This window comes from Coregonus clupeaformis, chromosome 30 (genome assembly GCF_020615455.1).
Source record: "Coregonus clupeaformis isolate EN_2021a chromosome 30, ASM2061545v1, whole genome shotgun sequence".
Lineage (NCBI taxonomy): Eukaryota > Metazoa > Chordata > Actinopteri > Salmoniformes > Salmonidae > Coregonus > Coregonus clupeaformis.
Genome location: NC_059221.1, coordinates 1,325,060 through 1,350,958, shown reverse-complemented (window position 1 = coordinate 1,350,958; position 25,899 = coordinate 1,325,060). Strand labels below are relative to the sequence as shown.

Genomic DNA, 25,899 nt, shown 5'->3' with positions numbered 1-25,899 from the left:
CCGTAACTCCTTGCTCTTATTAGCTTTCGTACGCAATAATAGATCAAACACAGAATGAAACGACAACTGAATCCCCATCAGTCATGAGTGATTTTCAAGTCCTTGAATTGTAGAGGAGATTGGCTGATGAAAGGGGTATATGGTGGCATTGAGGGGGTGAAGTGTTTTGCTAGAACCATGGAGTGCAGGGAGCCCTGGCTCAAATTAAAGGGGAAAATGTTGGCACTTAACAGACAACGACACAGAGTCATACAAGCCCCATCCGTGTTCAAGCTGGCATTTGCATTCCTTTTCACATTCAAATCAACCCCCCTTTTCAAATGCCCTCTTCATCGTCCCTCATCGCCAGCTGCCTTTCCTTTTGGGGAGATCAAAAATAAAGTAGAACTAAATAAAAGGGACGGTGAAGAAGAGTAGAAACGTCTGCTGTAGTGACGTCCAACACAGAGGCATGTGTTCCAGGTGTTTGGCTTCTTTACAACACCCAGCAGCAGGCAGCTAAACGACCCAAACTGACAGTAAAAAAATTTAATATGTATTATTGTCACATACACCGGATAGGTGCAGTGAAATGTGTTGTTTTACAGGGTCAGCCATAGTAGTACAGTGCCCATGGAGCAAATTAGGATTAAGTGTTTTGCTCAAGGGCACAGACAGATTTTTCACCTTGTCAGGTCGGGTATTCGAACCAGCGACCTTTCGGTTACTGGTCCCACGCTCTAACCGCTAGGCTACCTGTCGCACCTTAACCACGACACCACTCCTCCGACATGCCTCCCCTCCGCACACACACACACTCCTTAAGTGACCCTTCACAAGTATGAAAAAAATTAAAAATTATGTATGCACTCGCAATAATGTAAGTCGCTCTGGATAAGAGTGTCTGCTAAATGACTAAAATGTAAAAAAATGTAAATGTAGGTCAGTGCAATAAATACTGAGTGATACTCTCAGGAGACGTGTTGACTTCAATTCACTCCCTAACACCTGTGTAAAGACTGAAGAAAAGCAGAAACAATATCTTTAGGGCGGCAGGTAGCTTAGTGGGTAAGAGCGTTGTGCCAGTAATCGAAAGGTCGCTGGTTCTAATCCCCGAGCCGACTAGGTGAAAAATCTGTCGATGTGCCCTTGAGCAAAGCACTTAACCCTAATTGCTCCTGTAAGTCGCTCTGGATAAGAGCGTCTGCTAAATGACTAAAATGTAAATGTTTCTAAACACAATAATACAGTATGTGAAGGCCAAATAAAAAGGAAATAGGGTAAGAAGGGTGTAAGTAAATCACTTTCAACAGAGTGATTTCCTGAAATGTTCTGACTAATTTCATGTTTTATGGGGTGTAATTCCCCTGTGACTCATGAAAGGATTAAAAAATAAATAATTCAATGGGGCTAAAAGACAGAGAGAGCTATAAGGGAACCAAATGATTAATGCTGTGTGTTTGAACTTGCAAACTCAGGAAGTCCTAAATCAAAACTTGATTGAAAGATGCTTTTTTTTAACAGCTGGGCTAATCAAATTAGAAAAACATGGGAACTCTCAGAGTCAGGCCTGAAGTTTGTGAGGGACTCTGTAGTCACTCGTCATCTTCTGGACGGCCATGTCAACAGACCCTGCAGCTGCTACATTCACTTTGGACTTATAAATGAATGACATGTACCCATTGATTATTGAAGAATATAACTTAGAAATGCCTCATTAACTTAGTCCAACTGTTGTACCCCAACAGAATCCCAAATAAAGCTTGTTTTACTCTGTTTGTAAACAAAGTAAATGTAAACAAACACTGTACAGCATCAAAACATGTTTCAAACTAGAGTGGTTACATTTCTCCAGCCCCATCCCTTAGCCTTTTACCGTAACAGTGGCGGGAGCCCACTTTGTTATTGTTTCAACTGCGGACTGCCCCTTTCATCTGCAGAGAGAGATGATAGGGGTTTGTTGGCAGTGGGAACCCAGGGTAAGTGTTTGCTTGGACAAGGCCAAGTTATTTGCTTAGCTCACAGTGGGACTCCATCGGTGGGGCCATAAATCAAACCACATGAGGAATAGGAGTCTGATGGGGTTTTAGACGGGTTCATCACCTTCAGTTGTGTTGTTGAAGACTGACTTTGGATCAGCTCTATCAAAGCCTGGAAAGGCAGCATGTAAGGACAAGGGAACAGAACTAATTTTGATCCTGGTCTCAGCCTAGGGCCTTCACATACTGTAGGCTAGATGGTCGTTTTTATCTAAACTGTTCCCTTATTCACTAAGCCTGCCTGTGTCGCTGACTGAGGGCATATTGACTTGTATTTGACATCTCGAGACTTATGTACAGTCGTGGTCAAAAGTTTTGAGAATGGCACAAGTATTGGTCTTCAGTATCGCTGTTTCATTGTTATGAGATATTTTTGTCAGATGTTACTATGGTATACTGTAGTATAATTACAAGCATTCCATAAGTGTCAAATGCTTTTATTGACAATTACATTATGTTTATGCAAAGAGTAAATATTTGCAGTGTTGACCCTTTTTCAAGACCTCTGCAATCCGCCCTGGCATGCTGTCAATTAACTTCTGGGCCACATCCTGACTGATGGCAGCACATTCTTGCATAATCAATGCTTGGAGTTTGTCAGAATTTGTGGGTTTTTGTTTGTCCACACGTCTCTTGAGGGTCGACCACAAGTTCTCAATGGGATTAAGGTCTGGGGAGTTTCCTGGCCATGGACCCAAAATGTCGATGTTTTGTTCCCCGAGCCACTTAGTTATCACCTTTGCCTTATGGCAAGGTGCTCCATCATGCTGGAAAAGGCATTGGTCATCACCAAACTGTTCTTGGATGATTGGGAGAAGTTGCTCTCGGAGGATGTGTTGGTACCATTCTTTATTCATGGCTGTGTTCTTAGGCAAAATTGTGAGTGAGCCCACTCCCTTGGCTGAGAAGCAACCCCACACATGAATGGTCTCAGGATGCTTTACTGTTGGCATGACACAGGACTGATGGTAGCGCTCACCTTGTCTTCTCCAGACAAGGTGTTTTCCGGATGCCCCAAACAATCGGAAAGGGGATTCATCAGAGAAAATGACTTTACCCCAGTCCTCAGCAGTCCAATCCCTGTACCTTTTGCAGAATATCAGTCTGTCCCTGATGTTTTTCCTGGAGAGAAGTGGCTTCTTTGCTGCCCTTCATGACACCAGGCTATCCTCCAAAAGTCTTAGCCTCACTGTGGGTGCAGATCCACTCACACCTGCCTGCTGCCATTCCTGAGCAAGCTCTGCACTGGTGGTGCCCCAATCTCGCAGCTGAATCAACATTAGGAGACGGTCCTGGCACTTGCTGGACTTTCTTGGGCGCCCTGACGCCTTCTTCACAATAATTGAACCTCTCTCCTTGAAGTTCTTGATGATCCGATAAATGGTTGATTTAGGTGCAGTTTTACTAGCAGCAATATCCTTGCCTGTGAAGCCCTTTTTGTGCAAAGCAATGATGACGGCACGTGTTTCCTTGCAGGTAACCATGGTTAACAGAGGAAGCACAATGATTTCAAGCACCACCCTCCTTTCAAAGCTTCCAGTCTGTTATTCTAACTCAATCAGCATGACAGAGTGATCTCCAGCCTTGTCCTCATCAACACTCTCACCTGTGTTAACGAGAGAATCACTGACATGATGGCAGCTGGTCCTTTTGTGGCAGGGCTGAAATGCAGTGGAAATGTTTTTTTGGGATTAAGGTCATTTTCATGGCAAATGGCAATTAATTGCAATTCATCTGATCACTCTTCATGACATTCTGGAGTATATGCAAATTGCCATCATTCTCAAAACCTTTGACCACGACTGTACTTAGTTAAATGAATGGTAGTTAGTTCGTACTAAGATGGATAATTTCATTCTATTGGATAGGCACACAAATTTAGTCAGGGCCATGCACAGACCTTTTGTGCTTAAACAAATAAAAAAAGGGCACCCCACCCAAAAGAAATTTACGCAACAGTGGTCCCAGACTCACTGAGCAATTATTACAAGATGGGGGGAAAACAGCCCAATCTGATGATTCAAGTATTTTGCTAAACTATTTGGAACTGGAATAAATGCTGCACTTAGAAACAATGACCAACACAATTCCAGTCAATATAAAAGATTGTAAGAAGTACTGGAGCCTACCATTACTACAGTATATCCAGCCCAACTCCATTTGTTGCCACTATCATGTATCCAAGTGGTTTTCAAACTTTTTCCCACGCCCCCCAAAAAGGAGTAGTACAAAACGTGCGACCCTCAAACACGTGCGCACAATCACTGCGCAAATGTAGCCTGTCATTAAAGCCATAAACAATGATGGATTTTCAAAACACAAGAAAGGCTACAGAAATAAACTGCTTTTTACACCTGCATTTGGAGATGAAGTCATTCATGCTAGCAGCCAATATCAACTACGGATATATCATGTCACTTCTCTGGAGTCCAGAGCAAGCTAAATCATACGGCCAACTTGTAGCGGGGTTACATTTTTGTCTGAACCGCATCATCACTTTGGAAGGCAGCCTGCCTGCAGAGTGCTCGTTGCCAGCCAGATAGCCCTGTTCTTCCTCACAAATATCATAATAAATTCGCCAGAATATCTTACATCTTCATCCCATGAATTTGAAAACAGTGCGATGTTACAGCTGCTTATCTTTAGACATAACCAGTAGCCATCCAAACTAGGCCTATCTGAAACATGAAAATGATCAAATCGCCAGGTAGACCAATGTTCGGGCAAAGATGAGTCAGTAGTAGATTGTGAAATTGTTAGATATTACTTGTTAGATATTACTGCACTGTTGGAGGCAGAAACACAAGCATTTCGCTACACCCGCAATAACATCTGCTAAACACGTGTATGTGACAAACAAAATTTGATTTGAACTATATTTATTATGGATAATATAAACATAAGCCAGGCAAAACTGGAGGAAATTAAAAAAGTTATTTCCGGTCACTAATCTGGATATGTGCACCTGCCTTTGCACTTTAATACTGATGACAGGTCATTGGTCGATTCACTTTGAAAGCGTGGATCACACCAGAAATGACTACATATTCAAAAAAAACATTTTGTCCTTGGCCAGGTATTGTGTTTTCAAAATAGACAGAGTTAGTCGATTACTTTTATTTGTTTAAAAATTGTTAATAACTGTTCCAGAGGTAATTAAAATATAGTAACGTTAAGCATGAGGATGAGGAACCTCTGGACCAAAGCAGGTGTTCTGGGCTCGGTGTCCATGGTGTTTGGATCCATGCTCTGGTCTCATAAGAAGACAGAACCAACTCAGACGGATTCGGGTTCGGCCCCCGCATGCACGGAACCACCTTTTCCTTACGAGCTCAAACTCGTGCAAGTCCTGTTCCGCCACGGAGCACGAACTCCGCTGAAGTCTATACCAGATGTCATGGAGGCCCAGTGGGTGCCTAACCTCCTGGAACCCCCAGCACACACACAGATCAACTATGTGGTGACAGACCTGGAAGGAGGTCCACGGCCCTCCTCACAGGTGGAGGACAGCTACCGGGCCAACATACTGACCGGGGGTACGTACCCAGGTCAGCTGACCACGGTGGGCATGCAGCAGCTGTATGAGCTGGGAGAGAGGCTGAGGAAGAGGTACATCCAGGTCATAGCCTTCCTCAATCCCACCTTCAGCCCTACAGAGGTTTATGTGTGTTCCACTAACAATGTGAGAACCATAGAGTCTGCCAAGTGCCTGGTGGCAGGGCTGTTCCATCAAAGCCAGAGTGACATGGTTCCCATTCTGACGACTGAGGCAGAGTCAGAGATCCTGTACCCTAACTACCACGGATGCAGACTGCTCCTCAGTGGTCATCGCTGGGCGGCATCATCCACTCTGCCAGACATCGCTCCGGACCTGAGGAGCATCAAGAGTGCTCTGGGCATCGCTGCCCACCAACGGGTTGACTTCATCCTCATCAGGGACGAAATGATGGCGAGAGAGACCCACGGCCTACCCTGCCCACCAGTCCTGGACTCCTGAAGGAACACAGTGGAGCAGAGAGCTGTGGAGATAATCTACCACATCTACGAACCCAGCAAGAGGGAGAACCTGCAGCTGTGTGTGGGTCCCCTCCTGCATACCCTGATGGACAACATAGAAGACAAATTACAGGACACAACCTCAGAGCCCAACAGGAAGCTGTTCCTGTACTCTGCCCACGACACCACTCTGATAACCTGTCTCATGGCTCTGGGGATTTTTGACATGCAATGGCCACCGTACGCTGCAGACATCACCCTGGAGCTGCACCAGCACCGGCAGACCAAAGAGGCCTTCGTCAAAGTGTCATACATTGGCCAGGAGTTCAAGCAGGCCTTCTCCAACTATTCACTGACCTCTGAACTCTACGAGTCACTCTGCAACCACACAGAGGGCGTGGCTGACCCCTGAGGCTTCTGCGACCCCCTCCTTACCTTCACCTTTGACCCCCAGCTCTGCCCCATGCACTCTCACTGTTACCAGCCACCATGTTTACATCCCACCAGAGACCTCCACTCTCCAGCCTAGCATTAGCCTATTACTAGCCAGTCTATTAAAACAGAGATTTTCAAAGTGTTGTCTTAATGTTCATTGAAGGGAGGCCCACTGTCTCAGACTTTGAAAACGGCTATATTTACAGTACAAACAGTCTAAACGCACAAATGTAGCTTCACTGTCAAAGTGCATAACTGGCTTTGAACCACATCCTGTGTGTTACTGCTCCTACTGGTTAAGATGGAGACAGTTTTACTTACAGAGATCTTAATTATTTAAATAATCTGGTGATATAATCTGCCTAAAAAATAAGTATGTTACCAATTATATTCATATTCAGTATGGAAAATGTATGCACTCACTAACTGTAAGACGCTCTGGATAAGAGCGTCTGCTAAATGACTAAAATGTAAATGTAATTGTAAATGTAATTGGTCAACAATAAAGACGCACACCTTTTTTAGTTCTGAAGCATAGATGACAATTTAATGACGACTTGCAGGGTTGTGGGTTCAGAACAACAAGAAAACATGTATACAGAAAAAAAATAACATTGGGAGATTATACCTCCACCGAAAAGGGCACTTGAGACTGGAAGGGCAAAGGGGCATGTGCTCTGCACAGGTAGATTCCTATCTGTGCACATGCCTGCATTTAGTTCTCTGTTCTCAATGCACGTTTCATCTGGCTATGGCAATCTATGGTTTGAACACACATTATTTGACTTAGCCGTTAATAAATGTAATCAGTAGGCATATAGTTTGTATTGCGTCAGAGTAAGCTACACTTATCACACTAAGGGTGAAAAGCCCTTGATCTTTTTGAGACTCTGCTGTTAACGTAAACTGTCCATAAATTGTTTTATTATTATTTGTATAAATGTGCAAAAATGTCTAAGAAACAGTTTTTGCTTTGACATATTGGGGTATTGTGTGTAGATCCTGAGTGGCGCAGCGGTCTAAGGCACTGCATCTCAGTGCTTGAGGCGTCACTACAGACCCCCTGGTTTGATTCCAGGCTGTATCACAACCGGCCTTAATTGGGAGTCACATAGGGCAGCGCACAATTGGCCCAGCGTCGTCTGGGTTTGGCTGGTGTAGGCCGTCATTGTAAATAAGAATTTGTTCTTAACTGACTTGCCTAGTTAAATAAAGGTTAAATAAAAATAAATACAATAAAAGATTGATGAGGGGAATTTCCATTTTAAAATAAGGTTGTAACGTAACAAAATGTGGAAAAATTCAAGGGTTTTAATACAAGTCAACTTTTGTTTGCTAGCAACCCAAGTATCTTGCAAGAAATGCATTTCACCATACTTTTACACGTGACATTGAAACTTGAAAGTAACAAAGCTGTTGCGGAGCTCTTCGACTGGTATGCACACATTTTCTTTGATTGCCTAAGTATTATTCTGTTTATTCCTAATCCGGATATTAACACAATAAGCAGCCCTCATACTTCCAATGATACTCACACACAGTACAAAGTTCCCACTTTTGATTGTTGAGCGGAATTGTTATTTTATCAGGCTTTAGGTGGGGAGCTATGTGTCACGCCCTGGCTCTGGGGACACTTATGTTGAGCCAGGGTGTGTAATTCTATGTTTGTATTTCTATGTTGGCCTGAGTGACTCCCAATCAGAGGCAACGAGTGTCAGCTGGTTGTCTCTGATTGGGAGCCATATTTAACTGTCTGTCTTTCACTTTGTGTTTGTGGTTTCTTGTTCGTATTTTGGTTAGTGTATGACCATTGACTATCACGTCGTCCTTTTGTTGTTTTGATCGTGTGATCATCAAATTAAATAAATATGTTCACATTCAACGCTGCGCCTTGGTCCTTTTCCTTAGACGATCGTGACACTATGTTAAGTCAAGGCACTCTAAAACACTTAGAAAAAAAGGGGCTTCCTAGAACTATAAAGGTTTCTTTGGCTGTCCCCAAAAAACGTTTTGGTTCCAGATATAACCTTTTCATGAGATTTGTCAAGGGTTCTTTGAGTATTCCTCATTGGGTGAAAGTGTTCCACTTGGAATAAAAAAAAACTTTATTCTACAGAGACTGCTGAAGAACTGTTTTTGAACCCTTTTTTACTAAGAGTGTATACAGTAGTGCTGGGAATTGACAGGGACCTCATGATACGATATTATCACGATGCTTAGATGCCGATATATATGTATTGTGATTCTATATGCATCACAATTTATCACGATTCTATAGCCTATGAATAGCAATTCGATACTGTGATTTTATTGCGATTCGATGTTCCAAACATATTGCTCATTATATGTCTGCTGCGGAGTGACGAGAGCCATGAGAAAACGAGTTGATCAGTCATGGAATTAAAAGTGCTGATCACATGATGGTTCACCACTTCAAAAGAAGATTGAGGCTAAGCTATATAAGGAGAAATACCTGACGTTTGGCGCATGTACAGCCAACATACGCTAGCTAATGTTAACTACCTAGAAAAAAATCAATGGAGACACTTTCAGAGAATCGATACTTGGGAGTCATATCGTCAAAAACTATACTTGTAGTCATATCGTCAAAAATGTGTTTTCAATATAATATTGCAGTTTAGGCGCAATTTGGATTTTGGCAGTGTGTTGCAGAGTTTCATATTGATCCAGTGAAGCATTGCAATACTGGATTATTTTGTATCAAGTCTGGCCAAATGTGCCAAATTGGTCAAATGATACATATACATAATTATAGAGAACATATAAGAATGATATGGTAATACAAAATGTAAGTTTACACACTCGCAGGAATGTCATACAGTGAGGGAAATAAGTATTTGACCCCCTCTCAATCAGAAAGCTTTCTGGCTCCCAGGTATCTTTTATACAGGTAACGAGCTGAGATTAGGAGCACACTCTTAAAGGGAGTGCTCCTAATCTCAGTTGTTACCTGTATAAAAGACACCTGTCCACAGAAGCAATCAATCAATCAGATTCCAAACTCTCCACCATGGCCAAGACCAAAGAGCTCTCCAAGGATTTCAGGGACAAGATTGTACACCTACACAAGGCTGGAATGGGCTACAAGACCATCGCCAAGCAGCTTGGTGAGAAGGTGACAACAGTTGGTGCGATTTATTCGCAAATGGAAGAAACACAAAATAACTGTCAATCTCCCTCGGCCTGGGGCTCCATGCAAGATCTCACCTCGTGGAGTTGCAATGATCATGAGAACGGTGAGGAATCAGCCCAGACCTACACGGGAGGATCTTGTCAATGATCTCAAAGCAGCTGGGACCATAGTCCCCAAGAAAACAATTGGTTACACACTAAATCCTGCAGCGCCCGCAAGGTCCCCCTGCTCAAGAAAGCACATATACAAGCCCGTCTGAAGTTTGCCAATGAACATCTGAATGATTCAGAGGACAACTGGTTGAAAGTGTTGTGATCAGATGAGACCAAAAATTGAGCTCTTTGGCATCAACTCAACTCGCCGTGTTTGGAGGAGGAGGAATGCTGCCTATTACCCCAAGAACACCATCCCCACCGTCAAACATGGAGGTGGAAACATTATGCTTTGGGGGTGTTTTTCTGCTAAGTGGACAGGACAACTTCACCGCATCAAAGTGACGATGGACGGGGCCATGTACCGTCAAATCTTGGGTGAGAACCTCCTTCCCTCAGCCAGGGCATTGGAAATGGGTCGTGGATGGGTATTCCAGCATGACAATGACCCAAAACACACGGCCAAGGCAACAAAGGAGTGGCTCAAAAAGAAGCACATTAAGGTTCTGGAGTGGCCTAGCCAGTCTCCAGACCTTAATCCCATAGAAAATCTGTGGAGGGAGCTTAAGGTTTGAGTTGCCAAACGTCAGGCTCGAAACCTTAATGACTTGGAGAAGAGCTGCAAAGAGGAGTGGGCCAAAATCCCTCCTGAGATGTGTGCAAACCTGGTGGCCAACTACAAGAAACGTCTGACCTCTGTGATTGCTAACAAGGGTTTTGCCACCAAGTACTAAGTCATGTTTTGCAGAGGGGTCAAATACTTATTTCCCTCATTAAAATGCAAATCAACTCATAAAATTTTTGACATGCGTTTTTCTGGATTTTTTTGTTGTTATTCTATCTCTCACTGTTCAAATAAACCTACCATTAAAATTATAGACTGATCATGTCTTTGTCAGTGGGCAAAAGTACAAAATCAGCAGGGGAGTGGCGTAGTGGTCTAAGGCACTGCATCGCAGTGCTAGCTGTGCCACTAAAGATCCTGGTTCGAATCCAGGCTCTGTCGTAGCCGGCCGCGACCGGGAGACCCCTGGGGTGGCGCACAATTGGCCCAGCGTCCAGGGGAGGGCAGGGATGTAGCTCAGTTGGTAGAGCATGGTGTTTGCAACGCCAGGGTTTTGGGTTCGATTCCCACGGGGGGCCAGTATGAAAAATAAAGAAATGATGTATGCACTCACTAACTGTAAGTCGCTCTGGATAAGAGCGTCTGCTAAATGACTAAAATGTAAAATGTAGATACAACAATAAAATAATGTAATCCATTTTAGAATAAGGCTGTAACGTAACAAAATGTGGAAATAGTCAAGGGGTCTGAATACTTTCCGAATGCACTGTATATTTATTGTTGTATTTGTTATCAAGCAAAATAGTTACATTTATCACAATATTACTTTTTGTCCATATTGCTTAGCTTCTAGCACCTCCCCCAAAAATATTTGATCGTTATTTATTGCAAATTTATTGTTATCGCAAAAACAATATTACTTTTTTTCCATATCGCCCAGCTTTTGAAAGCGGGTTTACCAAAGATCTTTTAAAGACAATACTGTATACTAGGGAGTATCACAATATTTTTTTTTACGATATTATATTGATTGTATGAATCCAAGTATCGATTCTCAAAAAAGTTTTATTCATTTATATTTTCTAGGTACTTAACATTAACTAGCGTAAGTCGGCTGTACATGCACCAAAACTCTGGTATTTATCCTTATATAGCTTGGCCTCAATCTTCTTTTAAAATGGTTAATGTTCTCAGCACTTTTAATTCCATAACTGATCAAAACTCATTTTCTCATGGCTCTCGTCACTCCGCAGCAGACATATAGTGAGCAATATGTTTGGAACATCGAATAGCAATAAAATCACAGTATCAAATTGCAATACATAGCCTATAGAATCGTGATAAATTGTGATGCATATAGAATCGCAATACATATCGTATCGGCATATAAGCATCGTGATAATATCGTATGTTGAGGTCCCTGGCAATTCCCAGCCCTACTGTATACACTCTTAGAAAAAAAGGGTTCAAAAACTGTTCTTCAGCAGTCTCTGTAGAATAAAATTTTTTTGGTTCCAAGTAGAATGCTTTCACCCAATGAGGAACACTCAAAGAACCCTTGAAAAACCTTGATGAAAAGGTTATATTTGGAACAGAAATGGTTTCTCTACAGAGACAGTCAAAGAAACCTTTATAGTTCTAGGTAGCCCCTTTTCTCTAAGAGTGTGTAAGAGTGACTTGACTTAACATAGCTCCCCACCTAAAGCCTGATAAAACAACAATTCCACTCAACAATCAAAGTGGGAACGTTGTACTGTGTGTGAGCATAATTGGAAGTATGAGGGCTGCGGATTGGGGCGGATCAATTAAAATGTTGTGCATACCAGCCGAAGAGCTCAGCAACAGCTTTGTTACTTTCAAATTTCAATGTCACGTGCACAAGTAGAGTGAAATGCATTTCTTGCAAGCTACTTGAGTTGCTAGCCAACAATAGTTGACTTGTGCTTCTCAATGGGCCATATGTACATTTCATCACATTTCTTTAATATCGGTACACTAAATACACCACACAACTCATGGAAGAATATAAACAATTCTGGTTCACCTGAAATGGTCCAACACACTTCACTGACCAAATCTATTTTCCATCCAATTTTGCATTGCTCCGTCGCTTCTTGGGTATGTAGGCCACTCTTATTTACTTCCCAGCGCTGTCCTTGGACACACAAGTAGAATCCCGGCTTCAAATGTGATTATGAATAATGATCAATGTATTAAGGCGAGGGCAGCGCTCTAAATTAAGTTGTTTCATTGGTAGCTCTCAAAGTTAAAAAGTTAGGAGCACAACAACATTTAGGAGCACTAATATATATACACTGAACTAAAATATCAATGCAACATGCAACAATTTCAAAACATTTATTGAGTTACAGTTCATAAGGAAATCAGTCAATTGAAATAAATACATTAGGCCCTAATCTATAGATTTCACATGACTGGGCAGGGGCACCCACTGGGGAGCCAGGCCCAGTCAGAATGAGTTTGTCCCCACCAAAGGGCTTTATTACAGACAGAAATATTCCTCAGTTTCATCAGCTGTCCGGGTGGCTAGTCTCAGACAATCCCGCAGGTGAAGAAGCCGGATGCGGAGGTCCTGGGCTAGGGTGGTTACATGTGGTCTGCGGTTGTGAGGCCGGTTGGACATACTGCCAAATTCTCTAACACGACATTGGGGGCAGCTTATGGTAGAGAAATGAACATTCAATTATCTGGCAACAGCTCTGGTTAGACATCTGTGGCATTGTGTTGTGTGACAAAACTGCACATTTTAGAGTGGCCTTTTATTGTCTCCAGCACAAGGTGCACCTGTGTAATGATCATGCTGTTTAATCAGTTTCATGATATGCCACATCTGTCAGGTGGATGGATTATCTTGGCAAAGGACAAATGCTCACTAACAGGGATGTAAACAAATTTGTGCACCAAATTTGAAAGAAATACGCTTTTGTCCGTATGGAAAATTTCTGGGATATTTTATTTCAGCTCATGAAACATGGGACCAACACATTACATGTTGCGTTTATATTTTTATTCAGTATACATTCGAACAAAGAACATCACATTTAGTGTTTCACCATTTACTGAGTATGGAAACAAATAGCAAAGGTGTCTCAGGCAGTATTTGAAGTATCTAAATATAGTAGGAAGGATTACTTTATCCTATCCCAGGTATTCATTAAAGAGGTGGGGTTTCAAATGTCTCCGGAAGGTGACAGAACCACAGAACTTAACCAACCGAAGTAAAAATAAATAAAAAATACGGACTTTACGACACCTACCGAGACAAGGCTGCTTGAAAAGGCGTGTCTGTGGCTAAGGACTCCCTAAGGAACCATTTGACCCAGCCTTGTCCCCCTCTACCCCTCACCCTCCCCATAACCAGGTTTCCACAGCATTTCCAATAAAGCATTTCATTCTTCTTGCCTCTCCTCCTAACATCAAAATACAGTGGCGTTGATTCATCCATTGTGGGGCCTCGGCGGTGAGGAGCCCAATGTGCTTTTCTCTCTCTACTAAATGAGTAGTCGCTGTGATCTAATTACACTGGGGGGAAGATTAAGTCCTCTACATTTGCGTGCGTGACAGGCCCTATTCATCTGGGGAATAGAAAAGAAGCCCATGGCAATTCATGCCATCGCATCTCTTCCTGGACTTCCAATCGCTAAGCGCTAAACGTTAATTCTAGAATACATAGGTAATATAGGGAGTGGGAGGCCATCGACTGAACAGAGAGCCCTGAAGCATAAGGCTCAATTGATTCCCTCCGTCACCAGAAGAGAAAGGGATCGCAAGTCAATTCTCACAGCTGCATTCTCTTTGCTTCACACTGAAAGTCACCTTCAAGAGAAACAAATATTCCCTTATTAGGAACTTCTTCAAAGTGTTTCCTTGACTAACCACAGCATTCTCCAGACCACCTAATGCTATTGAGCTTTCCCAAGATAGGCTATTGACATCTTTCAGAGCAGAGCACGCCCGGGAAACACACAATACTGACAGACTGGGTCAAAGGGTCAAACAAGCCTCATACGTCAGTGAGATGGTAAGAAGGCTTACTGCATACAAACCTTGCGGATACGCATGCAACATGCACATCATACAACCACTGCAAATGCATTCCAGTGGCTGGTCCTGCACTGAAGAAACCCTTAACCTGCTCGAGCCAGCGCGCTGAAGAGTGCTTTGTTTTCTTCTTTATTTTACAACCAGTACCACACACACACTTACTGGAAGTTACAACCAGACTACTTTTTGTTCACACGGTTGCTAAGGTGCCGATGGAATAGCAGGAGAGGGGCCAGAAGATGGCCACCACCGTCTAAAGGCTAATGAATAGGCCCTGTGTGGCCTGTTTTCTTTACTGATAATAGCAGCCCTTCATCTTAGAGGTTTATAGGGCAGACGAGCTGGTTTGTGGGGACGTGAGGTTTAAGAGGACATCCTACTATGGCGCACTCATCCACTCACTGACAACTCAGTTTCGGCTGGGGAGAAATTACGGAGAGGAGTAGAAAATCGTCTGATAGCTGCTTTACGCTAATAGAATCTCAGGTTCAATTACCAAGTTCGTAGTGCCAATTATGAAGGCTCTGACAGCTTTCGCATCACATTAGACATTCAAAAGAGGTCGGGATGGATACAGAAAGGGCTAGGTGTAGCCAAGCGTTTAATCTTTATGTCAGACACAATTAAACAGACATTTGCCTTAATGATGAAATTTCTGATTGATCTGCCAGTTTGAGTTACAAAAAAAAAAAAAAAAAGGAAATCAAAAAAGGTATTAGATGTGAAAAGACAATTTCTCCAACTCTATGCATTTCTGCTCCACTGGAACTTAACTCTATGCTCTTAAAAAAATCCTTCATCCAGGAATAGTACATTGTAGCTTTCCAGCAAAAAAAGGTATCATCTGACATCTTTCAAATGAGAGACGTCAAGGACATTACTTTCTAGGGAGAAGCTAACTGAACCTCCTGTGTTATGGAACAAGCTGTGGTTTCATTCTGACTTAAAGCAGAAAAGTCTGTTTTGTGTTGCAAGGTAAGGCTACGCAACGGATAACTTTTCCTACATCTGCTACCCTCCAGTATCCTTCGCTAACTAAACCGGAGGCCAAAATCCTTGCAGAGAACCAAAGAATGTGTATTTCTGGAGCCAAACACTATCAGGCAAGCATCTGAAAAAAACAAACCTCATCTCTCTACTTTGTCAGAACCTCCACCCCCCAAACGCCTAGATTAATGTTCATTTAGAATATCATTAGCATCATGTCTGCCAGTCTTATGCTAATGAGGCTTTACCATGACAATGAGGCTTTTTAAATGCCAAGAGAAATACGGTGTTCTCATAATTACACAGCAAATACAGTCTAAAATCACAATTCTGCAATGAAACGCTGCCTTGGGTTTGTTTCCAATGAAGAAAGACAATTTCAGGCTCAGAATAATTTCCGCTGAGCATAACAGGAGTCTACGTTTTGTTCATCTTTGTATATTTAATTAACTATTTCAGTTAAATGTAATCATGTTACAGGATGGGAAATTAGCATAAGGGAAAATGCTAATGAGTAACGCAAACAACAATGCTTTGGAGACTGAAGTAGTTCTTGGCAAACCGTACTAGGTGATGTTAGCAAACTTTTACAAAGATGCCAATGATAGCGAATAAAATAGGAGAGGTTATACATTTAAGTGGTGATGACAAATGGGAGCTCAAGGCTTGTCAGAGACTATCACTAAGTTGCTAAGAAAAGAGAGCACACGAATGACCTCTAAATAAACCTGATACATTCTGCCTGTGACATCATGTATCCTGTCTTGTCCACTCTTATATGACCATTTGACCCCTGAAGGAGCCATATTTGTGTGTGGTTTCAGCTGGGGACAGACTCTTTTTCATAAGTCACGGTGGGCACTAGCCCATGTCCGGATGGTGGAATCTATTCAACACACTGCTAAGCCACAGAGTACTGGTTGGCTAACTGGTTGGCTAAGCCTAACTACAGCAATGGATGTTACAGTTTCATCAGGGAGCCACAAAAATGAAGTAAACAAATGTAACCACTGAACTCATATTGTTTGCCATTTCATGCAGCCACAGAATGGAAAGTAGTAGGGATGTGCAACTTTCCCTATCAAGACGATTCGATACGCATCTAGATCCATTGGCTTCGATACGATACAGGAACGATTTGTTTTGGTTTGAAAGGATTCAGGGCGATAAGTTTGATTAGAGAACGAATCGATGTGATGCGATATGATATGAGTAGATGCACTACACTAACATTTGTTGCATAAACACATTCATTATCCATTCTAAATTCAATTCTGCTGCTGATGGAGCTCATGAGCTGGATCGGTCTTTATAATATAATAATAATATAATATGCCATTTAGCAGACGCTTTTATCCAAAGCGACTTACAGTCATGCGTGCATACATTTTTGTGTATGGGTGGTCCCGGGGATCGAACCCACTACCTTGGCGTTACAAGCGCCGTGCTCTACCAGCTGAGCTACAGAGGTCTGAGCTGACGTGTGTGTGTGTGTGTGTGTGTGTGTGTGTGTGTGTGTGTGTGTGTGTGTGTGTGTGTGTGTGTGTGTGTGTGTGTGTGTGTGTGTGTGTGTGTGTGTGTGTGTGTGTGTGTGTGTGTGTGTGTGTGTGTGTAAATGATGTATGTTTACGGTGTATGTACTATGTGTGTGTAAATTATGTATGTTTATGTTGAATGTACTATCACCATTACCCACTAATTAACTTGTAATTTTTGCAGATTAAGTGTTTGAGCTAGTAATGTAACCAATATTTATCTTATGACATAGCCAATGAATATATAGCACAACTTTGGAATTCACCCCCATCTCAAAATGGAATGGTTTTGACTGTTTGGACATTTTTAGATAACTTATTTTCTCCTAACGCTTTGGCCATGCAGTGCGCCTCGCAAATGTGATTCCTCGTTATTAAATTATCAACTTTACCCTGTATATTTAAAAATGACCATATACACAGATTGTTTAAAGCAAAACCACCAAAACTATTGCTGATGGTGAACCTGAACAATCGAAATAAGATCTATTGTAAACCCTGTTCAGCAGATATAGCCAGATTAGTATTTAATGTTGTTTTAGGATCCCCATTAGCTACCGCTAAAGCAGCAGCTACTCTTCCTGAGGTCCATACAAAACATGACATAATCCATAACATTAATAGACAAGTACATCACAAGGACAGAACTACATACATGTAAAATAAGGACACGCCTTCATACATTTATTCCTTCATAGACTCTACTGCAGGGGTATTCAACTCTTACCCTACGAGGTCTGGATCCTGCTGGTTTTCTGTTCTAACTGATACTTAATTGCACCCACCTGGTGTCCCAGGTCTAAATCAGTTCATGACTAGAGGGGAACAATGAAATCAAGCAGTAGAACTGGCTTCGAGGTCCATAGTTGAGTTTGAGGGCGCTACTGAATGCAATTAGCGTCTATGACAGTGGTTCCAACTCCATTCATCGAGCACCCCCAATAGTACACATACACAGATGAGAGTTATGTTTCCAGTAGCTTACCTTTATTGTGCTAAATCAGCATTTTCAACAGCGCATAGATAACAATAACCTTAAAAAAATGACATGGGTTGTAACTCAACTAATAAAGCCTAATTCCGCGCAAACCATTTTAGCATTTGAATGTTGAAGGTACCGCGCAGATGTGCAAGATCAGGAACAGGCCGCATACCTCGCGTTGGTCCGCATGCAAAGCTGGACACAGTGCACAGTTTGACTAGGCTACTGATATTCCCTAGGGTTGTTCGGCATGTAAAATTACTTATAGGTCAATTACTATCAACACAGTTACATGCTTAGTTCGACACTGAAGGAGAGGACGCATCAGTTGAGCCCTACAGATGAAGAACCATATACAAAAGTATGTGGACACCTTCTCGTCAAACATCTCATTCCAAAATGTGGTCCTCTGTAGCTCAGCTGGTAGAGCACGGCGCTTGTAACGCCAAGGTAGTGGGTTCGATCCCCGGGACCACCCATACACAAAAAAAAATAATGTATGCACGCATAACTGTAAGTCGCTTTGGATAAAAGCGTCTGCTAAATGGCATATTATTTATTATTATAAAATCATGGGCATTAATATGGAGTTGGTCCCCCCTTTGCTGCTATAACAGCCTCCACTCTTCTGGGAGTGGCCTCCTGTAGCTCAGTTGGTAGAGCATGGCGCTTGCAACGCCAGGGTTGTGGGTTCGTTTCCCACGGGGGGCCAGTATGAAAAATGTATGCACTCACTAACTGTAAGTCGCTCTGGATAAGAGCGTCTGCTAAATGACTAAAATGTAAAATGTAAAAATGTAAGGCTTCCAATAGATGTTGGAACATTGGTGCGGGGACTTGCTTCCATTCGGCCACAAGAGCATTAGTGAGGTCAGGCACTGATGTTGGGTGATTAGGCCTGGCTCGCAGTCGGCGTTCCAATTCATCCCAAAAGGTGTTTGATGGAGTTGAGGTCAGGGCTCTGTGCAGGTCAGTCAAGTTCTTCCACACCGATCTCGACAAACCATTTCTGTATGGACCTCGCTTTGTGCACAGCGACATTGTCATGCTGAAACTGGAAAGGTCCTTCCCCAAACTGTTGCCACAAAGTTGGAAGCACAGAATCATTTAGAATGTCACTGTATGCTGTAGCGTTAAGATTTCCCTTCACTGGAACTAATGGGCCGAACCATGAAAATTAGTGTTAGACCATTTTTCCTTCTCCACCAATCTTTACAGTTGGCACTATGCATTGGGGCAGGTAGCGTTTTCCCGGCATCCGCCAAACCCAGATTTGTCCATTGGGCTGCCAGATGGTGAAGCGTGATTCATCACTCCAGAGAACGCGTTTCCACTGCTCCAGAGTCCAATGGTGGCGAGCTTAACACTACTCCAGCCGACGCTTGTGATGATGTTGCTTCCAGAGGCAGTTTGGAACTCGGTAGTGAGTGTTGCAACTGAGGACAGATGATTTTTATGCGCTATGCGCTTCAGCGATCCCGTTTTGTGAGCTTGTGTGGCCTACCACTTCGCGGCTGAGCCGTTGTTGCTCCTAGATGTTTCCACTTCACAATAACAGCACTTACAGTTGACGGGGGAAGCTCTAGCAGGACAGAAATTTGACGAACTGACTTGTTGGAAAGGTGGCATCCTATGATGGTGCCACGTTGAAAGTCACTGAGCACTTCAGTAAGGCCATTCTACTGCCAATGTTTGTCTATGGAGATTGCATGGTGTGTGCTCGATTTTATATACCTGTCAGCAACGGGTGTGGCTGAAATGCCCGAATCCACTAAATTGAAGGGGTGTCCACATACACTATATATACACACAAAAGTATGTGCATCATTCCCCATTTTCAGATAAACAGTAATTTCTTATTTTCTTTGTTTGTGTCCCACATCTGGAGTTGTATAGCTTAAATATACATTAATTACACTTAACTATTCCTACTAGTATTGGTATTTTTCTGTTTTTATGCTTTAACATTTTTATTTATATTAATATTTGGAATGTGGAAAAACATTCTCTCTCCAATGACGACATATTTATGGAAGAACAGTATGTCACATTATCTACAATATTCTTTGTTTTCTGTGGATACATCATGTATCTTTAATGTTTTATGAATACAATGAACAAGCATTTATCAAGATGCAAGTAATATAAAGTACAGTAAAAACTCTATTCCAAATACAAATAATATTAAACATATCCAATATATTACAATACAATATTTTGTACAACACACTATAATAAGTAGGCTATAATACCTTTTATTCTATACTCTAAAATGCTGCATTGGATTTGAGGCACAACTGAGAAAAGTATATATTATCTGCTGTATATAGGACGGCTGTATATAGGACAAGACCTGTGCATGTAGGCCAGTTATCTAAATCAAACTGGACTATACAAGGCAATATCACAAAATGACTGTCATATGGGTGAAAGTATATTTTGTGTCCGTCATCCCTTCCCTATCACACCACTTCGTTTGTTTGACGCTCCTTTCTGTTTTCCATTGTAGCACTGATTCTCCAGATTATAGCAGCTAGTTTGAAGAGTTTTACTTGCATTGTCAGACGCAGATTAGAAGCAGATGTGATTGACGACCACATACCGCTCACAAGGAGCAACACCAGATGCACTGGGAGCTTGACTGGATCTATCAAGTCCTCGGCATTGGTGAGTCTGTGCAAACTGTGTGTGTGGTGGAAATGTGGAGGTACCAGCTGTGAGAGAAGTACTAGCTATGAGAGACAAAAAAAGTTCAAACCAAACAGCTGTCCGTCTGTTGGCGGTTTAACATGATGTTCTAATAAAAGAGTAATGAAAAACTAACAAGTACCTCCAGACCGTTTTCATAAGCTGCAAATGCAACATTTCCTCCATGAGCTATGGTTTTATCAATTGGGACCATATGTGCAAAGAATCTGCTTCTTATTAGCTGTGTTAGCCACCAGCCTGGACCTGGCTCAGGCATGGAGAACTTCCAGCATCAACTGGATGTCCAGGAGGATTGGGGATAATATGCAGGGCTCCAGACTAACGTTTTCTACTGGTGGCACTGATGCCGCTACGTTTTTCAATTTATGGCACCAACTCAAAAGACAAATTGCGCCCTCAAGCAATATAAATCATTTGTATCTTAGAAAGTCATTCACAGTGCTTTATTAAAAAGTGTAATATACTACTAAGATGGGTATTCAAAAAATAAGTTGTTTCATCTTCTGAAGAGTTTCATTCCAAAACGCTATATATCCATTTTCAGAAATGTTGGTTAATTAGCTTTTATTGTTTAAAGAACTTATGAAAGAGATTGCTGTGTTTTTTTACCATATAATAATGGCATGGGGTTGTTCAATGACAGACATGTATTCGTTTGAAATCTATCACCTGATGGTTTCATTTCAAAGAGACAAAAAATTCAGATTTTTGCTAAACGCTATTTATCCACCTCACTCTCAGATAAATAAGTAGTGCTGCTAGGTTTTACACATTCACATTTAACAAATAATATATTTTTTTTTATAAAGAACTGTACAATGATGCATCAAATGAATCAATACAGTAATATGAGATCTTCGTGCATATTAATTGTGTGAATTGTTTGTCCGTTGTTTGTCAATGTATATCAATTTCCCGCTAATCCTTTAGACCCCAATATAATTCTAGAATACTGCTGTAGATTACTGAGAATTTTCAAGATAAAGCTAATGTTCTCACACATTTCAAACAGACAGACCTCAAAAAACAAATCACAATTACAAGTTAACTTAGTTTTAAAGTGCACAACCTCTTCTTTAATGACACCACATTCATGTCAATAGGAATCCAATTTGTAAGTCGCTCTGGATAAGAGCATCTGCTAAATGATGTAAATGTAAATGAATACCACTCATTTTGTTTTCCATTGTGTAAAGACACGCACTATCAAAAAACGATTAACACTCAACACATTTAAATTGTATTTAAATTGTAGTAAATTTGACTAAATTACTCACTCAAAATGTACCAAGTATAATATATTATATTTATAAACATTAAAATGACCAAACAGTTCTATTTTTGTTTCATCAGACCAGAGGACATTTCTCCAAAAAGTACGATCTTTGTCCCCATGTGTAGTTGCAAGCCGTAGTCTGGCTTTTTATGGCGGTTTTGGAGCAGTGGCTTCTTCCTTGCTGAGTGGCCTTTCAGGTTATGTGGAAATAGGACTAGTTTTACTGTGGATATAGACACCTCTGGTTTCCTCCAGCATCTTCACAAGGTCCTTTGCTGTTGTTCTGGGATTGATTTGTACTTTTTGCACCAAATTACGTTAATCTCTAGGAGACAGAACGTGTCTCCTTCCTGAGCGGTCCCATGGTGTTTATACTTGCGTACTATTGTTTGTACAGATGAACGTGGTACCTTCAGGCGTTTGGAAATTGCTCCCAAGGATGAATCAGACTTGTGGAGGTCTACACATTTTTTTTTTTTTATAATAATAATAATAATAAGCCATTTAGCAGACGCTTTTATCCAAAGCGACTTACAGTCATGCGTGCATACATTTCTTGTGTATGGGTGGTCCCGGGGATCGAACCCACTACCTTGGCGTTACAAGCGCCGTGCTCTACCAGCTGAGCTACAGAGGACCTTGGCTGATTTCTTTTGATTTTCCCATGATGTCAAGCAAAGAGGCACTGAGTTTGAAGGTAGGCCTTGAAATAAATCCACAGGTACACCTCCAATTAACTCTAATGATGTCAATTGGCTTTAGAAGCTTCTGATAGGCTATGACATCATTTTCTGGAATCTTCCAAGCTGTTTAAAGGTACCGTCAACTTAGTGTATGTAAACTTCTGACCCACTGGAATTGTGATACAGTGAATTATAAGTGAAATAATCTGTCTGTAAACAATTGTTGGACAAATTACTTGTGTCATGCACAAAGTAGATGTCCTAACTGACTTGCCAAAACTATAGTTTGTGAACAAGAAATTTGTGGAGTGGTTGAAAAACAAGTTTAATGACTCCAAACTAAGCATATGTAAACTTCCGACTTCAACTGTATAGATTTTAGTCATTTAGCAGACGCTCTTATCCAGAGCGACTTACAGTTAAGTGAGTGCATAAATTTTTCATACTGGCCCCCCGTGGGAAACAAACCCACTACCCTGGCGTTGCAAGCGCCATGCTCTACAAACTGAGCTACAAGAGACCTGTATACTCAGTATTGAAGTTACTGTTAATCCCTGCATTTCCCCAGCACTCTAATGTTTGGTTGGTAGCCTAATTTCTGTTCTGTATTTTAATATATTATTACATGCATAGCCTACAGTTTTCATTCTAGCAGTGGAAACGTTGTTTGGAGAGCTCACAAACCGTGCAACACTTCTTATAAAGAAGCTTTGGTTTATTTAACACTATTTACCAGTTGCATGTCAATTGCTTCATTGTCTTTTGTTGGGAGCACGTCTGGTTTCTCCATCTTGTCCAATGTGTGAACGCGCATAGATGTGCCTAGCCTACGTGCCAGAATAGGTGTGCCCAAGTGTTTAAAAGAGCCTGTTTGGGGATATTCTCGGCAGTTCACTTTTGGGTAACTTAAGGGGAGGCTGTATCCGAGCCTGGTTGACCCCAACTTTGCCTTGTATGGTTAGTACAGGGGTTGCCTGATAAGAGGCTTTTTCTTTTGAATAGACAGTTTGAAGTCTTGAACTTTGTAAATATAATTGAATTGTACATGTATCACCATCACTAACACTGTGAAAATAAATTCAACCACCATTTACTCCTCTCCCTGCCTGCCTCCTGCTAAATCTTTGTCCTTCCGACTGCTACAAGGTCCCCTATTGTATTTAAAACATTTACACTTGAAATGTGTCATTTAGCAGATGCTCTTATCCCGAGAACATTTTTATTTATTAGGGATTCCCATTAGCTGCTGCCAAGGCAGCAGCTACTCTTCCAGGGGTTCAAACATATTAAAGCACTAACATTACACATAAAACAAAAGATAAAACAGTACATCATATAACATTATAACATTACAGTTAGTGCATTGATCTTAAGATGGCTAGATGAGAAAACCACATCAGTCAAATATACGGTATAGGAACATTAGATCCCAGCTAAGCAATGGATATATAGCGTTTTGCATTTGGTTCTATTAAGCTAACATATGGAATTGTTTTAAGATGGTCATACATTATATATACAAAAGTATGTTGACACCCCTTCAAATTAATGGATTTGGCTATTTCAGCCACACCCGTTGCTGACAGTGGTATAAAATTGAGCACACAGCCATGCAATCTCCATACACAAACATTGGCAGTAGAATGGCCTTACTGAAGAGCTCAGTGACAGGATGCCACCTATCCAACAAGTCAGTTCGTCAAATTTCTGCCCTGGTCAACTGTAAAGTGCTGTTATTGTGAAGTGGAAATGTCTAGGAGGAACAACGGCTCACAGAAAGGGACCGCCGAGTGCTGAAATCGTCTGTCCTCGGTTGCAACACTCACTACAGAGTTCCAAACTGCCTCTGGAAGCAACGTCAGCACAAGAACTGTTCGTTGGGACTGGGAGCTTCATGAAATGGGTTTCCAAGGCCGAGCAGCCGCACACAAGCCTAAGTGCATGTGCAATACCAACCGTCGGCTGGAGTGGTGTAAAACTCGCTGCCATTGGATTCTGGAGCAGTGGAAAAGCGTTCTCTGGAGTGATGAATCACACTTCACCATCTGGCAGTCCGACGGACGAATCTGGGTTTGGCAGATGCCAGGAAAACGCTACCTGCCCAAAAGCATAGTGACAACTGTAAAGTTTGATGGAGGAGGAATAATGGTCTGGGGCTCTTTTTCAAATTTCAGGCTCCTTAGTTCCAGTGAAGGGAAATCTTAACGCTACAACATACAATGACATTCTAGAGGATTCTGTGCTTCCAACTTTTTGGGGAAGGCCCTTTCCTGCTTTAAAACTGGAAATGTTCTCTCAGCCCCATGGCAAAATGTGTAGAATTGCAGGAAATTAGCTTTAAACTGCAAATGTTTTGTCTGTGCGGCCAAGAGGGCCTCTAAAACTGTGCCATTGGCCATGCCCACTACCACACCCCCGTTAAGATTTGTTTTGCTGCGGTGGAAAAGTTAAGGGAAACACTGCACTGCAATCAGAACACTTTTCTTCTCCCGGAGCATTTTTTTTCCCCGGGAAAGGAGAGAGAGAGCGGCTCACTCGACACAGCAGCAGGCCCCAGCGAAACAGGTACAGGGGCAGGCAGACACTTTCATTACAGTAATTAAATGAGGCAGTCTAGACAGCACAGGTTAGTGCAGGTAGGCCTAGACAGAGCAAGTTCTTAGTGGTTGCAGTCCTGTTCCACCCCTTCATGTTAATCTGTTCATATATACAAATACACCCAGTGTATTTATACAAAAGCAACACATATTTTTCTTTCTTTTAACAAAATTAAAAATTAAAAATTAAATACCTGATACCATTTGAAAAAGTATAAGTGCATTCTAAGAAAAGTTACATTAGACAATAAATTGCATGTACCCGAATACCCACCAAAATCCCTGAACTCCATTGTTTGTCCGTGCCAGTACAATTTGTATGTGCGATAATTCAGTCAATATCTGATGGATAAAAAATAAAAATAATAAAACGTTTGGAGTATCTTCATCCGTTGTCCAACTGTTGCATTCATTAGAATTGTTTTTCAAACCTAAGCAATTTTGATGACCGTTGCTATAGTGTGTGTGTTCAAATCAAATCCAACTTTATTTGTCACATGCGCCGAATACAACAGGTGTGGACCTTACCGTGAAATAAATGCTTATAAGCCGTTAACCAACAATGCAGTCCAAGAAATAGAGTTAAGAAAAGATTTACCAAATAAACTAAAGTAAAAAATAATAAAAAGTAACAATAAAATAACAATAAGGAGGCTACATACAGGGGGCACCGGTACCAAGTCAATGTGCAGGGGTACAAATTAGTCGAGGTAATTTGTACATGTAGGTAGGGGTAAAGTGACTA

General features: G+C 41.6%; 1 protein-coding gene and 1 pseudogene across 1 annotated transcript in view; one reads left to right on the top strand and one right to left on the bottom strand.

The window, feature by feature from the left end:
- LOC121545981 (agrin-like) overlaps positions 1-25,899 on the bottom strand; it is a 405,148-nt gene that overhangs the window by 320,219 nt on the left and 59,030 nt on the right. The window lies entirely within an intron of this gene.
- LOC121545980 lies at positions 5,106-6,426 on the top strand (annotated as a pseudogene).